Raw genomic sequence first — 21,407 nt, 5'->3', positions numbered from 1 at the left:
TGTCGCCGCTGAAATCGGCAATTAACCCCTTCGATGCGGTGGTCGATTGCGATCACCACATCGAAGAGGTTTACAGCGGATCGGCAGCCCCCCACATGTATTTGCGGGGGCTGGCGATCCTTATCATGGCAACCAGAGGCCAGACAATGACCTCCGGGTTGCCATGTACGGAAGCCTCGGAGGATCAGCCTCCGGCCGTTCCTCCTCTGCTTCCTGTCAGTGTGACAGTTACGTCACAATGACAGTTAGAACACATTACACTACGTGTGTAGTGTAATGTGTTCCAGCAGCGATCAGAGCTGCAAGTCTAAGTGTCCCCTAGTGGGACAAGTAAAAAAAGTTAAAAAAAGATAATAAAAATGTTTTGAAAAAGTGTAAAAATCAAAAGTTAGAAGTGACATAAACAAAGAATGCTTTTTTCCCTATAATAAGACTTTTATTATAGGAAAAAAATTAACACGTTAAAAAAAGTACACATATTTGGTATCGCCGCGTTCGTAACGACCCCAACTATAAAACTGTAATATTATTTTTCCCGCACGGTGAACACCGCAAAAAAAATAAACGAAAAACAGTGCCCGAATCACAATTTTTTGGTTACCAACCCTCCCAAAATATACAATAAAAAGTGATCAAAAAGTCGCATGTACGCCAAAATGGTATCAATACAAACTACATCCCGTCCCGCAAAAAACAAGCCCTTACACCGCTTTTTTGACTGAAAAATAAAAACGTTATGGCTCTAAGAATATGGGGACACAAAAATTAATTTATTTTATAAATAAGTGATTTTATTGCACAAACGCTGCAAAACATAACAAAATTATATACATCTGGTATCGCCGTAATCGTATCGACCCGCAGAATAAAGTATAATGGTCATTTATAGCCCAGGGTGAAGGCCATAAAAAAAAACAAATAAAAAACATTGTCAGAATTGATGGTTTTTGGTCACCTTGCTTGCCAAAAAATGGAATAAAACGTGATAAAAAAAAATTCTGGTACCCCAAAATGGTACCAATGAAAACTACAGATTGTCCCGCAAAGAATAAACCCTCACACGGCTCCGGTGGAGAAAAAATAAAACAGTTCTGGCTCTCAGAATATGGCGATGCAAAATGTGCAGAGTGTCCAAAAGCGGATAAGATCCGACACCATTTATCAGTGCGACACCGGCCACATATCTGCGGATTATTATTTATTTACTGCATTATTATACCCTCTTATTATGCCCTGATGTACCCCGCACAGATAACATGTACCCTGATGTACTCCGCACAGATAACATGTACCCTGATGTACCCCGCACAGATAACATGTACCCTGATGTACCCCGCACAGCTTACATATGCCCCCACATTATAAACTGAAACAACAGTAAAACCCCAAACAGAACAACTACCAAGCAAACTCTGTGCCCCAAAAGCCAAATGGCGTCCCTCCCTTCTGAGCCCTGCAGCGTGCCTAAACACCAATTTACGTCCACAGATATGGCATCGCCATACCCAGGAGAACCCGGTTAATATTTTGAGTTATTTGTCTTCAGTGGCACAAACTGGGCATAACATATAGTGCACTAAAATGGCATATGAGTGGAAAATTGTAATTTTCACTCCGCACCATGCGCTGCGCATTAACCCCTGCGCGCACCATGACATAGCATGTCGTAGTGTGGGGGGTGATGTATGGAGCGTCTCACGTAAAAAATAAAGAATTTAGAACGGCAAAATCGCTGTTTTTTTGGTCACCTTGGCTCTACCTAAAAATGTAATAAAAAGTGCTCAAAAAGTTGTATGTACCAAAAAGTTGCACCAATAAAAACGACCGCTCGTCCCTCAATAAATAAGCCCTTATACCGCTCTATTGACTGAAAAATAAAAAAGTTGTGGCTCTTGGAACGCGGGGAGGAAAAAACTAAGAAGGAAAAGAAAAAAATGGATCACTCCAGAAAGGGTTAATTACTTTCTAATGAAAAACCATTTATGCCCACACGTGGGGTATTGCCGTACTCGGGAGAAATTGCTTTACAAAGGTTGGGCAGCTTTTTCCCCCTTTATCCTTTGTGAAATTGAAAAAAATGCAACATTTTAGTGGAAGAAATGTCGATATTCATTTTCACGGCCTAATTCTAATAAATCCTGCAAAAGACTTGTGGGGTCTAAATGCCCACTATATCCCTAGATAGATTCTTTAAGTGGTGTAATTTCCACTTTTGGGGGGTTTCCCCTGTTTTGGCCTCTCAGGGGCTTTGCAAATGCGACATGGCACCCAAAAACCGTTTCAGCTAAATTTGAGCTCCAAAAGCCAAATAGCGCTCCTTCCCTTCTAAGCCTTGCTGTGGGTCCAAACAGCAGTTTATTACTACATATGGCATATTTCCGTAATCGGGAGAAATTGTTTTACAAATGTTGGGGTGCTTTTTCTCCTTTATTCCTTGTAAAAATTAAAAATGGCTACCTTTTTTCAGAAAAAAAGTCGATTTTTACCTTTACAGAATAATTACAATGAATTCAGCAAAACAACCGTGGAGTCAAAATGCTAACTTTACCCCTAGAAAAATTCCTTGAGGGGTGTAGTTTCCAAAATGGGGTCACTTTCCGGGGGTTTCCACTATTTTGTTCCCTCCAGTGCATTTCAAACGCGACATGGCACTGAAAACCATTCCAGCAAAATCAGAATTTCAAAATCCAAATGGCGCTCCTTCCCTTCTGAGTCCTGCTGTGGGTCCAAACAGCAGTTTATTACCACATATGGGGTATTGCCGTAATCAGGAGAAATTGCTTCACATATGTTGGGGTGTTTTTTCTCTTTTATACCTTGAAAAAATTAAAAATTTCTACGCTTTTTCAGAAAAAAGTAGATTTTCATCTTCACAAACTAATTCAAATAAATTTAGCAAAAAAACTGTGGGTTCAAAATGCTAACTATACCCCTAGATAAATTCCCTGAGGGGTGTAGTTTCCAAAATGAGGTCACTTTTGGGGGTCTTTATTGTTTTGGCCCCACAAGACCTCTTCAAACCTGACATGGTACCTAAAATATATGCTAAAAAAAGAAGGCCCCAAAATCCACTAGGTGCTCCTTTGCTTCTGAGGCCTGTGTTTCAGTCCATGACCGAACTAGGGCCACATGTGGGGTATTTCTAAAAACTGCAGAATCTGGGCAATAAATAATAAGTTACATTTTTTGGGAAAAACCTTCTCTGGTATAGAAAAAAATGTATTACAAATGAATTTTGTATAAAAAAAATGAAATTTGTAACTTTCACCTCTACTTTGCTTTAATTCCTGTGAAACGCCTAAAGGGTTAATACACTTTCTGAATGCTGTTTTGAATACTTTAAGGGGTGCAGTTTTCAAAATGGGGTGATTTATGGGGACTTTCTAATATATAAGACTCTCAAAGCCACTTCAGAACTGAACTGGCCCCTGTAAAAATCGCCTTTTGAAATTTTCTTGAAAATATGAGAAATCGCTGCTAAAGTTCTAAGCCTTGTAACGTCCTAGAAAAATAAAATAATTTTCAAAAAACGATGCCAAACTAAAGTAGACATGTGGGGGATGGTAACTAGTAACTATTTTGTGTGGTATTACTATCGGTTTTACAAGCAGATACATTTAAATTTAGAAAAATGCTAATTTTTGCAATTTTTCGCTAAATTTTGGTGTTTTTCACAATTAAATACTGAATCTATCGGGCAAATTTTGCCAGTAACATAAAGTCCAATGTGTCACGAGAAAACAATCTCAGAATCGCTTGGATAGGTAAAAGCATTCCGGAGTTATTACCACATAAAGTGACACATGTCAGATTTTAAAAATCGGCTTCGTCCTGAAGGCCAAAACAGGCTCAGTCCTGAAGGGGTTAAACAGCACTCGTGTGGTATGCTCTTAAAGTTGTATTAAATCTTCATATAAGCAGAGTACTGATTTATGTATGTAAAGCTATATAGAAAATATACCTCTATGCAATGTGTTTTATGAAGACCGAAATGTTGCAGATGAATATGACATGTCCTTGACACACATACAATATCCTAATGAATCAGTACTATACTTATGTTTGCCTATCAAGGTGCCTTAAAAGCATGCAACCTATTCAGAGTGCAGTTCAATTTGCTATAGAGTATTATTAAAACTAATGGAGTACTATCCCTCACCCTATATACTTACTGTACTAGGCTGCTTATAAAATGAGAAAGATACTAATACATGGTTAATATGGCTGTTTTTTTCTGTCAATTGTGGAGAATTGTTCCACTTGGGTCATTACTATAAAATCCAGTTACCAGATTTTATAACTGTTCTACACATTAATATTCATCATGACGTGTATTCTACAAGGTATTTATGTATGTTGTTTGTTCTTCTCCTCACGTTTGTGTGGGTGTCTTCCCACGCACCAAATAAATAACCTGATAGGTAAATTGACTTTCTATTATATTGGCCCTAATATGTGTCTGAGATTAGATTGCGAACACCAAAGGGGGCAGAAATTCCTGTGAATGGTGACAATCACTGTACAGCGCTGCAAAATATGTTGGTGCTATATGAAAAATTGGAAATAAATAAATTATATAACACTTATATAATACAGTTAGACCTCATTCACATCAGCGTCGGGTTCCGTTTGGGGTGTCCGTTCATCTATTTCATGAACAGGTGAACGGAAAGCCAAATGGAAACCATTTGGATTACCATTGATTTCAATGGTAATGCTTCAGTTGCAAATTCTTTTCGTTTGATTCTGTTCCATAAGGTTTCCAATTTTTAGCGGAAACAATAGTGTAGTCGACTATGCTATTGCTAAAAATATGAAAACCTTACAGAACGGAAACAGGCGGAAACCATTTCCAACAGAAGCATTACCATTGGAATCAATAATAATGCAAACAGAAGCTATGGTTTCCGTTTTGCTTGCCGTTCATCGGTTCCTCTGATGGAAAGGATGAGCGGAAACCCCAAACGGAACCCGACGCCGATGTAAACGAGGACTTATAGTGATATTATACTTTACTGAACACAGCATACAATCTCATATAGTGAAAACATCGTGGGTAATAATAAATAACGTATATATAATATCAAACAGCAAATAGACAGCAAACACCATAATTCTTTACATTGCTTTGAAATTAATCAATATATCTGAACCAAGATCCTTGTTTCATGAAGCTCAGATTCATAATCTATGGTATAGTTTTGTTGTCTTTCTTTATTTTTTTGCAAATTACAAGCAAAAAGCATGGCTGGAAGTTGTTGCCCTTAATAAAAATGGCAAGCTGACCTTTAAAATATCAAGAACATTTTTCCTTGCTACAAAGATTTAGAAGCAATGGGTGAAATCTGCCCGCAAACTGTATATTACAATCATTCATTGTACTCTGACTTTAATACTTCAGTGCACAATGCAGCCAACATTTTAGCAGATCTGGAAAAAGAAAGTTGCACAATGAGATTAGAAAAAATGTTCTCTCTTGGAAACGGGAAACCAGCTAACAATAAACAGAAATTATACTGTAGACATTTTTTTTTTTCATGTGGGTCACAGACTTTATTTTCTAATAAACTAAATGATACGTTGCTCTCAAATAATCTTTACAGCTAGTGTACAATAGTTAGCAATTTGCTTCTATCATTATTTTGTAATTAATTTCAGCAAAGCAGGATTAGTTAATTAAAAGAAATAACATTTAATCTCATTTTCTGTTACAGAGTGCTACTTTTGAATGTGCTGGATGTATCTCCTACCAAAGGACTAAATTGAATAACTGACTGCCTCAAATGTGCTGGTATAGGAAAGGATGCGGCGTCATTTAATTAACTTACTTTCTAAATGTGTTGTGGGTTGATGAACATGTACTGTATAAGATAAAGTGTAATGAAGCTTAAGTGTGATAAAATCAGAAACTTCATTGGCAAGGATGTATTTTTTTTAAAGGAAACCTGTAACCAGGACTGACCCCATTTGGGTGCTTGCAAATTGGAGAGTGGAATTGCACTCACTGCATACAGTGCCGTGCTTGACACATATGCCTCTTGGCCTTTCATATATCCTACAAAGAACGGTCAATTTACACATGAAGTTCAGAAAAAATGTAAAAGTTATTTTATTACATAAATACATACAAACAGATTAAAAATGAGTCAAGCAATGCATAAAATAGGTATCTATATGTGCAAGGAGCATATACACAAAAATATGTATAGCAATGGTATAAAAACCAGCAATATAGATAATGTAATAATGTGTCAGTATACATACAAATAACAGAGGGCAAATTCCCATGTATAAAGAAAGTCCCAAGGACAAATTATGTATATATATATATATATATATATATATATATATATATATATATATATATATATAGGGTGGGCCATTTATATGGATACACCTAAATAAAATGGGAAACTTCCTGTTTGTGGCACATTAGTATATGGGATGGGGGAAACTTTTCAAGCTGGGTGTTGATCATGGCGGCCATTTTGAAGTCGGCCATTTTGTATCCAACTTTAGTTTTTTCAATGGGAAGAGGGTCATGTGACACATCAAACTTATCGAGAATTTCACAAGAAAAAAAATGGTGTGCTTGGTTTTAACGTTACTTTATTCTTTCATGAGTTATTTACAAGATTCTTTTTGTTTACAGCCATTGACATCTCGCAAAGGTTAACACGTGAGGAGCGGATAGAAATTGTGTTGATGTCTGGTGAACTCAGTACCCGGGTCATTGCAGCAGATTTCAATGCAAGACACCCTACGAGACCACCCATCTCCCATGCTACAGTTTGCAAACTGCTTGCCAAGTTTCGTGAAACTGGTTCAGTGTTGGATTTGCCCAAATGTGGACGAATGAAACCTGTCACTAATGAAGAAACATCAGTGGCTGTCCTAGCTTCATTCAGCAAGAGCCCACAGTGTAGCACTCGCCGCATGTCACTGGAGAGTGGCATCAGTCGAACATCCCTTCGGCGGATATTAGCTACTCACAAATGGCACCCTTACAAACTCCAGCTACTGCAGCATCTCAACGAGGATGACCCAGATCGGCGCACTGAATTTGCAGAATGGGCAAAACAAAAATTGGAACAGGACCCTCCGTTTACACAGAACATTTTGTTCAGTGATCAGGCAAACTTTTATGTGAATGGTGAAGTTAACAAACAAAACCACCGCTATTGGTCTGACACTAACCCACATTGGATAGATCCCTCCTAGACTGTTGGAACACAAAAATTGATGGTATGGTGTGGTATATGGGGTGCAAAGATAGTGGGGCCATTCTTCATCAATGGAAACCTCAAGGCCACAGGATATCTGAAATTGCTACATGATGATGTGTTTCCCTCTTTATGCACTGAAGCTGGCACGTTCCCTGAGTTTTTCCAGCAAGATGGTGCACCACCACATTATGGGTGTCAGGTCCGAGCATTGCTAGATGAACAGTTTCCTGGAAAGTGGATTGGTCGTCGTGGGCCAGTTGAATGGCCCCCTAGGTCTCCCGATCTGACCCCCTTAGACTTTTATCTTTGGGGTCATCTGAAGGCAATTGTCTATGCTGTGAAGATACGAGATGTGCAGCAACTGAAACTACGGATACTGGAAGCCTGTGCTAGCATTTCTTCTGCGGTGTTGCTATCAGTGTGTGAAGAGTGGGAGAAGAGGGTTGCATTGACAATCCAACACAATGGGCAGCACTTTGAACACATTTTATAAGTGGTCAGAAACTTGTAAATAACTCATGAAAGAATAAAGTAACGTTAAAACCAAGCACACCATTGTTTTTCTTGTGAAATTCTCGATAAGTTTGATGTGTCACATGACCCTCTTCCCATTGAAAAAACTAAAGTTGGATACAAAATGTCCGACTTCAAAATGGCCACCATGGTCAACACCCAGCTTGAAAAGTTTCCCCCCTCCCATATACTAATGTGCCACAAACAGGAAGTTAATATCACCAACCATTCCCATTTTATTTAGGTGTATCCATATAAATGGCCCACTCTGTATATATATATATATATATGTATAAAGGCAACAATGTGTCTTAAAAAGTAAAGATCAATGGAAGGTTACAGGTTACATGAGGGGTTACAGACGATAGTGCCTAACACATCAGAAATAATGTAGGTGGAAACCTGCCCATATTGCAGCTCCTGCACTAGGGAGATGCCATACCCGACACACATTTCGGCAAATGCCTTTCAGTAGAGTGTATAACGTCTGAGTGGTAGGAAAAAACAGCTAGTGGCAAATACGCATGAGTTCTCTTCATTCACATGGTAGGATTGGGTCCTCTATGCAGAAACACATAAGTGATAAATACTGGAACAGCTGTTATTTTGGTATAATTTCTTATGCGATTACAACAGTAAAAACCTGCAAAATGTATGATGCTTAGGATGATGGTTGAATATAGAGGTACGTATGGTAAAAAAATAAAGGTCTAATACGCTCTCAAAATAATCCCAAACATTGCAATTATTCAGTGCTCGTAACCCAAATTCTATCTCAAGGCATATTATGACATAAGAACACCTGCAAGATTCATTTGCCGGTTAATTCTATAGACTATGGCACTTCTATTATCTTACAGCAAGCTTTATTGCAGAAATTCTAGAAAATCCCCAAAGTAGATTTGTTCATTAATTGTTAGATATTAATTGGTCACAGGTTGCTCCATTATTGATTGAATGTGGTGGCTTAGACAAACTGTGAGGACATGCAGTGATATACTCGAGTTGTTCATGGCATGATAACTCACTCTTGTGTGGGATGTTTTTATGTTTGCGCTCAAAAACATGTTCTTGCACAAAGTGAGTCTAAAGAGTCTATAGAGCCATTACACCACCAACAAAGAGAATATAAATATATACTGACAATTTATAAGACCATAGTCACATGTTCTGCTGGTCTGAATAACTGAATTAATACTCGTGCATTACCAAGTATTTAGAAAACAATATATTTAGAAATTAATAAAATATTTGCTTACCTGCAAACACCGATGCTGCTGCAGAATCATCTGTAGCCTCTGGTGCCGATGTGTCCTCGCTCGTCTGACACGATGCAGGACCTGTGAGTGACGTCACAGCATGATCTGCCAGAAGCTGGGCGTTCTGAAGAGAAGTGGATGATACTTCTCGTCAGAACGCCCAGCTAGTAAAAGAAGTAAACACGCCCCGATGTACGCACATAATACACGCCCAGTTGGACTTTTACTTTTCAACACGCACAGTTGTACTTTTGCAAGCCTCATTTGCATAAATACAAAAATGGTCATAACTTGGCCAAAAATGCTTGTTTTTAAAAAATAAAAACGTTACTGTAATCTACATAGCAGCGCCGATCTGCTGCAATAGCAGATAGGGGTTGCAAAATCTGGTGACAGAGCCTCTTTAACATACACATCTTGTGACAATGTTTAGCAAAATCATATTTGTTTGTTTTTTAATCTCGCACCACACATCTCAGGATGTGTTGAGATATGAGGAAAGTTAAGTGTAGCGTCCATGGCCGCGGGCCGTCGGGTTTACTCACCTCCCGACGCCCGCAGCCATGGATCTGTGAGCGCTGATCCCCATCTCCTTCCTAGGAGCACTCACTTCCGCTCTGGTCCGCTGTATCCCATAGGGTGCGCGTGCACGCTCGTTCCCGCTCTTAAAGGGCCAGCGCGCACATGTAAACAATCATCATCATCAACTCACATGATTTCCTGGACTATAGAAAGCTCCAGCCCTTCTGATCCTTGCCTGAGCGTTGTTAGTATATCCTAAGTCTGTCTTGCAAATTGTCTCTTAGGGTATGTTCACACTGCCTATTTTCGGCCATTTTTCGGTCCGTAAACGCACAAAAAAAGGCCGAAAAATCGGAAGCAGAATGCCTCCAAACATCTGCCCATTGATTTCAATGGGAAAACGGCGTTCTGTTCCGACTCAGAGTTTTTCGCTGCGTTTTTTTACGCGTAAAAAAACTGCCGCGAAAAAGAAGTGCAGGTCACTTCTTGGGACGTTTTTGGAGCCGTTTTTCATGACTATCGAAAAAAGCTCCAAAAACGGCCGTAAAAAATGCTGCGTAAAACGCAGCGAAAACGCGAGTGGCTTCAAAAACATCTGAAAATACAGTTGGATTTTCCCTTGAAAACAGCTCAGTATTTTGAGACGGTTTTGAGTTTGTGTGTGAACATACCCTTAGTGTTTCCCATTCCAGTTGTTACCCGTGCCCTGTTACCTGTTTTTGTATCCCGTGCTGTGTTCTTGTTCCTGTGCCTACTAGTGTTGGAGTCGTGTCCTACTGCACCTGCTGTCGTTTGCCACATCCATTGTCTTCTGCCACGTCCAGTGTCTTCTGCCACGTCCAGTGTCTCCTGCCACGTCCAGTGTCTCCTGTCACGTCCAGTGTCTTCTGCCACATCTTTTACTATCCACCACGTCTCGTGAAACCTGCTGCACCGACCTCCATCCGTGCTGAAGACACAGCCACTGTCTGGACTAGTTCAGGTACCCGAGTGTTACGAACTGCTATAGACTTTGTATAGACTGAGTCCTGGTCAGCTGCCTCTCCGCTATGGCAGAGCGGCCTAGTCGGTCCACATACCCAGTGACCGTGACAATAAGGAAGGACACATCTGTTTGTCTTAAACTTACACATGATACATACTGGTGTTGCTAACATAAAGGATGAGTTTGGTTTTGCTTACATAAAGGATGGGTTTTTCCATGTACTGAAGCTGCTTAAATTATAGTAGTAGGTGATAAATTGTTCTGACTTTAGACTTTACCATGTTTTTTTTTATAGATTGACATATACACAGTACATTCAGAGTGAGATTCAGTCTTCACAGGTGGGAAACAGTGACAAAAGAATTTGATGGGAGTGGTAAATGAACAACTACACCAAACTCTAGAGTTTGTCTGACACACCAAAAAACTCTCTGTCGGACCTAATTACAATAGGGCCCATGAGGTCCTGGAGAGGAAAAATATATTAGTCCATAATGATGATATGACCCATGGGTGAAATTAAAGTATACGTGCTTGTCCTGTATAACTGGATGGTGGACTGCATGGTGGACTCTCAATCACTCTCTCTGGTAAGCCCAGCTCACCCCAATCCCATCATAAAGAATGGAGTAGCTACCAGGAGGAGGAAGGTAATGTCATTGCATTGTGTATTTTGTTGTCTGCCTTCTGCGGTACAGTGTTTCCCTGGTCTATATATGCACTGATTTGTATGCAGCCTCCATTCTGGAGGAATCAAGATCTGATTGGATGCAGCAGCCTCACCTGGTTGCTAGGAGACCAGTCTCTGAGTGACTGGGAGGGAACAGACAAAGAGCTGCCCTATCACAAGCTCAAGCTGGAGCAGCATAAGGATGTCTTCATCGTCACCTCTGATAGGTGCAGCTCCCTAGGGAGGAGGAGGGGATAAGTATGAAGTAGGATAGGGTAGTATGGCAGAGACTGGTCATAGGTACGGCTTCTGCCCACCGCAGAGAGGCCCTGTCATTTATACATTCCCTCCTGAGTGCACTGGAAGAGAGTGCAAGGTTGTGAGTAGGAGCCCTTCTTGCCATTTGCAGATGCATGTCTGGCCTCTCTTGGGCCAAGCTGAGTTTATTAAGTTATATGCTATACAGTATTAGGGGAGCAAGTTCCCTTTAACCGCCTGCACACAGGAAGTTTATTATTAAATTGAGTTCTCCTCTAATGAAATCAGCTTTTGCTTCAAGGTGTTTAAAATGTTATTGTCAGAGTGGTCCTTAAGAGGGACGGCGTGCCCTAACCTGTCACATAAAATAGACCGCAAGGACTAAGAGTACAGTACACAGAACTGAGTGTTATGCCGGTAGTTTGATTGCTGCCCCTAGGAAAGCATACAGTGGGACCTGTTTCTCATCTTCGCCTCCGAGCGGTGATCTGGTCCATGAAAGGTAGTGACGTATCAGACACTAGACCCCGCATAGGTGCAGTAGCGCAAAGGGACTCCACCAGAACAAGGTGAGTAATGCTGCCATACAGCTCTTCGGATTGTAGAGTCCTAAGTCATATTGTCACAGTAGGACTGTGTTTGAGGTCCCCAGTCTCAGAATAGGGCCACTCATGATAGGTTGCAGAGTTGAATTACAGTTGGCACCACTTGCAGTAAGTTGCCTGGCTTGATTCGCACAAACGCACCCCTTACAAACTGTCAAAATAGGCACTGAATTTGTCCACATATGATAGTAATAAGTGGTTCTGAGTTTGAATTTATCAGATGTGGGGAGCGAAATATGAATTCAAGTGGTTTTAGAGGATCAAGTGATGATTATTTTTAGATTCTTACTGTAAATCACAAATGCATTATATCTTTGAAAAGGAATTTGCTTAGTTACTACTTGTCAAGCAAATGTGCATGTTTATAGGAGAGATGGGGCAGATATCTGCTGTTCAGCTGCTAGCTATGGCTATCTTCACATGGTATTTGGTGTGAATATTCGGCGTATGTGCCGGAAAATATTGCTAGTATACGTGCATATAGAAAAGTATACCTAATTCTTAGGGTATGTTCACACGGCCTATTTACGGACGTAATTCGGGCGTTTTGCCCCGAATTACGCCCGAAAATAGCGCCTCAATAGCGCTGACAAACATCTGCCCATTGAAAGCAATGGGCAGACGTTTGTCTGTTCACACGAGGCGTATATTTACGCGCCGCTGTCAAAAGACGGCGCGTAAATAGACGCCCGCGTCAAAGAAGTGACCTGTCACTTCTTTGGCCGTTATTAGAGCCGTTATTCATTGACTCCAATGAATAGCAGCGCTAATTACGCCCGTAATTGACGCGGCGTTCAAGCGCCTGCACATGCCGGTACGGCTGAAATTACGGGGATGTTTTCAGGCTGAAACATCCCCGTAATTTCAGCCGTAACGGACGCCCTCGTGTGAACATACCCTTATACTCTATAGTAAACATAACCTGCGATGCTTACAGTTGGCCAGAGAAGAAAAAGGTATACTGCGTCGTATATAGTTTTATATTTATAATGGCCTCCTATGGATGGCAGGAGCCACTGTATGGTATACAGTTGCATACATATGTATTGGGAAATAAATTCTCAAGATCCTATAATATTAACATTAATCAGGATATAATAATAACAATAATAATAATTAGAGATTTTCTTATTTATTATTTATTATGAACATAGGTCTGCCATTTAAGCCAATGGAGGCTAAGAAAGTGGGATAGTCATTCTGGGGATAAATGTATGTCTTTGTAGTTCTCCAATTAAAAATTGTCTTAGATTTTACACAAGTGCTGGATTTTCAATTTCCTTTTGAATATTTGACTCACTGGAACTCAGAAGCATTCAGATTCCAATAGGAAGACATATGAATAACGCCTGCATCTAAGATTTGAGCTGGTTCCCTTTCATACCTTTTCTACCAGACAGAATTTTATTATATAAATATATGTCTATGCATGGGATTTTGGGCTCTGTATCAGAAAAAACAACGCTCTGATCACTATATAAATACTGTATATTATTAAATAAATCAGCTCAGAGTGTTGGGCCAAAAAACATACGTAGTTAAAAGGTGGAGATTCACTTTAACCCCTTAAAGGGGTTTGCCACGTTCTGTCAACTGATCCAACTCCGGTGGATAGGTAATTAGTTGTCAGAAAGTGGAAAACCCTTTTAAGGATATTGCCAATCTTCATTTTCCATTTTAGTTTTTTCCTCCCCGCCTTACTAAAGCCATAACATTTGATTTTTTTCATCGACATAGCCGTTTGAGGGCTTGTTTTTTGCGGGACATGTTGTGGTTTTTTATTGCACCATTTATTGTACTGCATAATGTACTGGGAAGCTTCAAAAAAATATTTGTGGGATTAAATGGGCAAAAAACAGTGGGTTTTTTTTGTACGGCGTCCATCAGGCAGTAAAAACTACATGTTTATCTTATTCTACGGGCAGATACAGTTACGGAAATACAAAATGTATATTTTTTTATGTTTTACAACTTTTAGAAAAAATAACTATTTGCTGAAATTTTTTTTGTCTTGCCATATTCTGATAGCCATGACTTTTTTTATTTTTCTGTAAATTTTTTCCTGTAGTTTTTACCGATACCATTTTTGTATACATGCAACTTTTTGATCACGTTTTATAAAAAAATTTTTTGGAGAGCTAAAGTGAACCAAAAACCACCAGTATTTTTTTTACGGCGTTCACCGAGCAGGTTAAACAATGCTATATTGTGATAGCTTGGACTTTTACGGACGCGGCGATACCATTATGTTAACTTTTAATTTTTTTACATTGCTTTAGGGAAAAAATGGGAAAATTGTTTTTTTTTAAACTTTTAATATGAATTTTTTTTGGAACATTAAAAAAACCATTATGTAATTGCTTTTTATTAGTCCCTCTAGGGGACTTGAACCAGTGATCATTAGATCACTTGCATAATAAACTGCAATACTAATGTATTATCAACATATGTCTCAAACGGGAAAGTAGTTATCAGGGTTAGACCACCAGCAAGTGCGGATTCAGGCCTCCCTACTGTGGAAATAGAAACTCCAAACTAACTATGGAAAACACTGAGAACAAAGGAGTCATAAACTATTAGGATAAATTTGGCAATGGCATGGAAAAATAAACTTTATTAGGACAGTACAAATTACATACAATTTAAAATTAGACTACAAAATCCAAGACCTGTACACCTCCCAAGTGGTAAAAACGAACACAGAGGAAACACCTCTTATAAATGCAGCTCCGGGAAGAAAGAGGTCGTTATGCCAAAAAAACTAGGGCTCAAGCAACACATTTTCAATTCAGTGTGATTGAATATCAATAAAGGCAACACAACGCCAGAATTGTGAAATGTAAATGAAGATGTGTCATACATTCATCCAGACTCATAGTAGCATTATAAGTAAATGGTTATATGCTGGACTTAAAAAATGACAAACAAATTGTTTACATAAGCCCACATCAAGCAAGACATAACTTCCCAGCAAGTAAAGCCACAAGAGGAAAGGCAGGTAGAAGAGGTATAAGGTAAAACCTATAGTGCTACTAACCCATATAGTTCCTGTAGTTCAGTGACTTCCCGAGTACGGAGGGACCCCGACGCGCGTTTCGCGTGGATGGCTTTTTCAGAGGGGTATACTATCTTCAATCCAGTCTTTCTACCTTAAATAGATTGTTTAATCCAGTCAGCTGGTACGGGTTGGCCAATGAAATCAGATCAATACGGCCGTGCTTGTCAGACCGAAACATCGCGAGACTCGCACACCTGCCAGCCGAGTCCCCACTACGCATGCGCGGCTCCGGAAACCGCGCACGCGCAGAGAGGCACAAACGGCAGACAGGGTCAGAGCCAGCGATGACGCGTATGACAGGCAGGGCCGGTGTATAACATTATAGGATGAAGTCAAGGTAAGTTTAAGAAACAAATTCTAATACTACGAAGTTATATACTGTAGTAGTTTATTTAGTGCGGATGTTAAAGCACACATCGATCCATAAAGGTTCTCACTAAAAATGATCATAGTAAGATCAGTGTTAAAGAATCGATATAATAAGTCTGGATCGCAGAAAAAGTATAAGATGACAAGTGAACACCAAAAATGCTTTGATAAATTAATAAATAAAGTACATGAAAAAGAGGAAAGTTCATCAATAAGAACAGACCAATAGGAGATGAAAATTATATACAATAATGAGTTGAGAGTGCACAGAATACAATCCATGTTATAATAGCATGTTTATATTATATTATCAGCATACAATGCTGAATTTAACCAACAGTGAGAAAAACCGAATTAAGAGGGTCCCACTCTAAAGCGGAACGCATTGTGTGTTTGTTCCACCCTTATCCCAGGCTGTCAACAAAGAAGCATAAAAGGATAACGGGTATACAACAATATTTACAGAAAATTATAAAATACAGTGAATTGTCCCACGACGTGTAGAGATGATTTCAAGCAGATCCACATAGTGAGAACCAAAGCCTCACAAGCAGTAGAACAGGTGTTTCAAAAATATATCGATCTTGGACCAATGTAAATACATGAAGGTCAGAAAATGGCCAAAGTAGAAGACTAGAAGGAGAAAATATAAAAATTAATAGACTTACAGTTTAAAAACACAAGCATATAAAAAATGGTAGAGGGATTACAAAAATGGCGCAAAACTAAGTGTCTCATTCAGACCAACAGGGGCCATAGTTCCAAGCGTGATAATCCACTTGCACTCCCTCTGAGCTAGCAATTTCTTGGCATCCCCACCTCTGATGCCACATATCACCCTGTCTATACCCCAAGCTTTGAAAGATCTTGGGTCACATGCATGGTGGATTTTAAAATGTCTGGGGATTGTTTTCAGCAAAGTAAGGTCTTCAATTTCCCTAGCGGCGACTATGTCGCGCACATGTTCCCTAATTCTGATCCGTAGTTGTCTGGATGTCAGACCGATATATACCTTTGAACAGCCACATGTGGCATAGTATATGACGTTCGTTGTACTACAGGATATGTAGTATCGGATTTTAAACTCTCTATTGTCAATCATAGAGGAAAAATTAGATGTGCGGACCATATTTGTGCATGCCACACAGTCGCCGCATGGGTAACAGCCATGTCTGGGGTTTTTAGATGTAAATAAATTGCATTCTCTTGGCACGTAGTGGCTTTTTACCAGCATATCTTTCAAATTCATGCTCCTACGTGCTGTCATTAGTGGCTTTTTCGATAATTTATCAGCCAAGGTAGGTTCAGAGTGTAAAATTGGCCAATGTTTTTCCAATGCAGATTTCATTGCCTGCCACTGATTGTTGTATGTGGCGATGTATCGAATACTAGTGTCATCACTTTTTTTAGTGGCGTTCAATTTTGGTGGATGTAGAATTGAATTACGATCCGTACCCTTTGCCCTTCTATATCCCTTCTTTATGCTTCTATGGCTATATCCCCTATCTCGGAACCTCTCCTCCAGGTCTCTTGATTGCCTCTCAAAATTTCCGTTTAATGAGCAAATACGCCTCATTCTTAGGAACTGACCAATAGGGACGGCCCCAATCGTGGACTGGCTGTGGGCAGATGTAGCATGTAGCAAGGAGTTAACGGATGTCTTTTTCCGAAACACATCGGTCTGAAGACATCCTATGCTGTCCACCTCAATGCTGATATCCAAAAACTCCACCTGATGCTTATCAAAAACATAGGTCAGTTTTATGTTCAAATCATTGGTGTTAAGACCCAGCATGAAGTGTGTGAGTTCAGTCTCCGTCCCCTGCCAGATGAAAAGGACATCATCTATATATCGCATCCAGCACTGCACATGGTCAGCGGCGTGCGCACCGTCACCAAGGAAAACCTGCCTCTCCCAGAGGCCGAGAAACAGGTTCGCATATGACGGCGCACACGCCGCACCCATGGCAGTGCCCCGCTTCTGTAAATAAAAGGCGTCCTTAAAAACAAAGAAGTTGTGCGTAAGAATATATTCCCTTAGTTAAATATTTTTCCAGGAACGCCCTGTTCCACCAGATTTTGGTTCTTTTTTTATGTAGCTCTTTGAACCTATTGATGCATTCCCTCATATTTCTACCATTAGTGTTTAAAATCGGATTTGCGTCTTCATTAAAAACCTCGTTTAATTGTGAGATCCAGGACTGATCTCGAGTCCTGAAGTCCATTTTTGGCCCGGAGCCAGCAGCTGTGAAAGATACACAGAAATACAATAATATCAACATTATCAATAATTCTCTCAGTCAAATCCTCCAAATTTCAAAGAGATAACAACGATTTTTTGGAGGGTAAAATGTACAAATGGCGCAAGCCTGGTTTAAGACCTACACCTAGATCAAGATCCACATCCTTCTCATCTGCAACATCTAGTGAGAACCCTTTGAGATCCAAACGTAACGAGGAAGGATTCAATTCCCACGAAATGATTTACCCCCGTAGGAATAGAGAGAGACAGGTGGCCAGACGTAAGGAGATCTCGTCTTACCAACAGGGGAAGAAACCCAAGAACGTATTGCAGGTGATAAATCTATCTAAGCACTCCCTATCTGCAACACAATGCGAGGTACTTAGCAGGGGATTAACGTTTTCACCGAGTAATTCCTTTAACTTTTTTTCAGCCATGAAAGATCTTTACCTCTTTGCACGTAAGTTAGTCCTTAAAAAACTACACAGTAGACCGGGTGGAGATCTGGGACTTAATAGTGCAATGGAGAAGGAAGCTTTAAAGGCTCTTGAGGATCTCCTACAGGAACAAATTACCACTGATCAAGGTAGGTTCCCTAAATCGGTTGTGCCCAGATCAGCGAGGTTCCCACCTTTGTCCATATGTCCGCAAGTTGAGATCTTTACTAAAATGGTAATAAATGACTTTAAATGCATTTCTTCAAATAGAAAAAATGACAACTTGTCTAAATGTCAACGTAATGCATTGAAGGAACTCCAAGGTTTTGAGGATGTTGTTTATAAGGCGGCGGACAAAGGTGGGAACATTGTGATATGGCCAACCGATAAATATGAAAAGGAGGCGTATAGACACCTGAGGGATAAAGACACTTATCAAAAATTAGCATATAACCCAGTGGGCAAGTTTTCAGCTGAGCTATCGAAGGTTGTTAATCTGGCCTTTGAGAAAGGTCTAATTCCCAAAAATATACTTACTGGTCTTATGCTTCTATGCCCTAGGATACCTACGCTTTATTTTTTGCCGAAGGTTCACAAAAGCATGACAGACCCCCCAGGACGTCCTATAGTATCAGGGATTGGGGGGCTGTGTGATCCTATCTGTAGATTTATTGATCACTACCTCAAACCCCTAGTGGAATGTTTACCATCCCACGTTAGGGATACAACAGACGTTTTGAGAAGGATAGACGGTGTTACCCTCGACGTTGATACGTTTCTGGTGACAGCTGATATTGAATCGCTGTATACCAGCATCCGACATGATGATGGGATCACCGCTGTACGCCTCTTCTTGGGGATGAGCAATTGGGACGGCCCTACCTGTGAACTGATTGTGGAACTACTAGAATATATTCTTACGCACAACTTCTTTGTTTTTAAGGACGCCTTTTATTTACAGAAGCGGGGCACTGCCATGGGTGCGGCGTGTGCGCCGTCATATGCGAACCTGTTTCTCGGCCTCTGGGAGAGGCAGGTTTTCCTTGGTGACGGTGCGCACGCCGCTGACCATGTGCAGTGCTGGATGCGATATATAGATGATGTCCTTTTCATCTGGCAGGGGACGGAGACTGAACTCACACACTTCATGCTGGGTCTTAACACCAATGATTTGAACATAAAACTGACCTATGTTTTTGATAAGCATCAGGTGGAGTTTTTGGATATCAGCATTGAGGTGGACAGCATAGGATGTCTTCAGACCGATGTGTTTCGGAAAAAGACATCCGTTAACTCCTTGCTACATGCTACATCTGCCCACAGCCAGTCCACGATTGGGGCCGTCCCTATTGGTCAGTTCCTAAGAATGAGGCGTATTTGCTCATTAAACGGAAATTTTGAGAGGCAATCAAGAGACCTGGAGGAGAGGTTCCGAGATAGGGGATATAGCCATAGAAGCATAAAGAAGGGATATAGAAGGGCAAAGGGTACGGATCGTAATTCAATTCTACATCCACCAAAATTGAACGCCACTAAAAAAAGTGATGACACTAGTATTCGATACATCGCCACATACAACAATCAGTGGCAGGCAATGAAATCTGCATTGGAAAAACATTGGCCAATTTTACACTCTGAACCTACCTTGGCTGATAAATTATCGAAAAAGCCACTAATGACAGCACGTAGGAGCATGAATTTGAAAGATATGCTGGTAAAAAGCCACTACGTGCCAAGAGAATGCAATTTATTTACATCTAAAAACCCCAGACATGGCTGTTACCCATGCGGCGACTGTGTGGCATGCACAAATATGGTCCGCACATCTAATTTTTCCTCTATGATTGACAATAGAGAGTTTAAAATCCGATACTACATATCCTGTAGTACAACGAACGTCATATACTATGCCACATGTGGCTGTTCAAAGGTATATATCGGTCTGACATCCAGACAACTACGGATCAGAATTAGGGAACATGTGCGTGACATAGTCGCCGCTAGGGAAATTGAAGACCTTACTTTGCTGAAAACAATCCCCAGACATTTTAAAATCCACCATGCATGTGACCCAAGATCTTTCAAAGCTTGGGGTATAGACAGGGTGATATGTGGCATCAGAGGTGGGGATGCCAAGAAATTGCTAGCTCAGAGGGAGTGCAAGTGGATTATCACGCTTGGAACTATGGCCCCTGTTGGTCTGAATGAGACACTTAGTTTTGCGCCATTTTTGTAATCCCTCTACCATTTTTTATATGCTTGTGTTTTTAAACTGTATGTCTATTAATTTTTATATTTTCTCCTTCTAGTCTTCTACTTTGGCCATTTTCTGACCTTCATGTATTTACATTGGTCCAAGATCGATATATTTTTGAAACACCTGTTCTACTGCTTGTGAGACTTTGGTTCTCACTATGTGGATCTGCTTGAAATCATCTCTACGCGTCGTGGGACAATTCACTGTATTTTATAATTTTCTGTAAATATTGTTGTATACCCGTTATCCTTTTATGCTTCTTTGTTGACAGCCTGGGATAAGGGTGGAACAAACACACAATGTGTTCCGCTTTAGAGTGGGACCCTCTTAATTCGGTTTTTCTCACTGTTGGTTAAATTCAGCATTGTATGCTGATAATATAATATAAACATGCTATTATAACATGGATTGTATTCTGTGCACTCTCAACTCATTATTGTATATAATTTTCATCTCCTATTGGTCTGTTCTTATTGATGAACTTTCCTCTTTTTCATGTACTTTATTTATTAATTTATCAAAGCATTTTTGGTGTTCACTTGTCATCTTATAATTTTTCTGCGATCCAGACATATTATATCGATTCTTTAACACTGATCTTACTATGATCATTTTTAGTGAGAACTTTTATGGATCGATGTGTGCTTTAACATCCGCACTAAATAAACTACTACAGTATATAACTTCGTAGTATTAGAATTCGTTTCTTAAACTTACCTTGACTTCATCCTATAATGTTATACACCGGCCCTGCCTGTCATACGCGTCATCGCTGGCTCTGACCCTGTCTGCCGTTTGTGCCTCTCTGCGCGAGCGCGGTTTCCGGAGCCGCGCATGCGTAGTGGGGACTCGGCTGGCAGGTGTGCGAGTCTCGCGATGTTTCGGTCTGACAAGCACGGCCGTATTGATCTGATTTCATTGGCCAACCCGTACCAGCTGACTGGATTAAACAATCTATTTAAGGTAGAAAGACTGGATTGAAGATAGTATACCCCTCTGAAAAAGC

The sequence above is a fragment of the Rhinoderma darwinii genome, chromosome 1 (assembly GCF_050947455.1).
Source record: "Rhinoderma darwinii isolate aRhiDar2 chromosome 1, aRhiDar2.hap1, whole genome shotgun sequence".
NCBI classification, from domain to species: domain Eukaryota; kingdom Metazoa; phylum Chordata; class Amphibia; order Anura; family Rhinodermatidae; genus Rhinoderma; species Rhinoderma darwinii.
Note: the sequence above shows the minus strand (reverse complement) of the source record.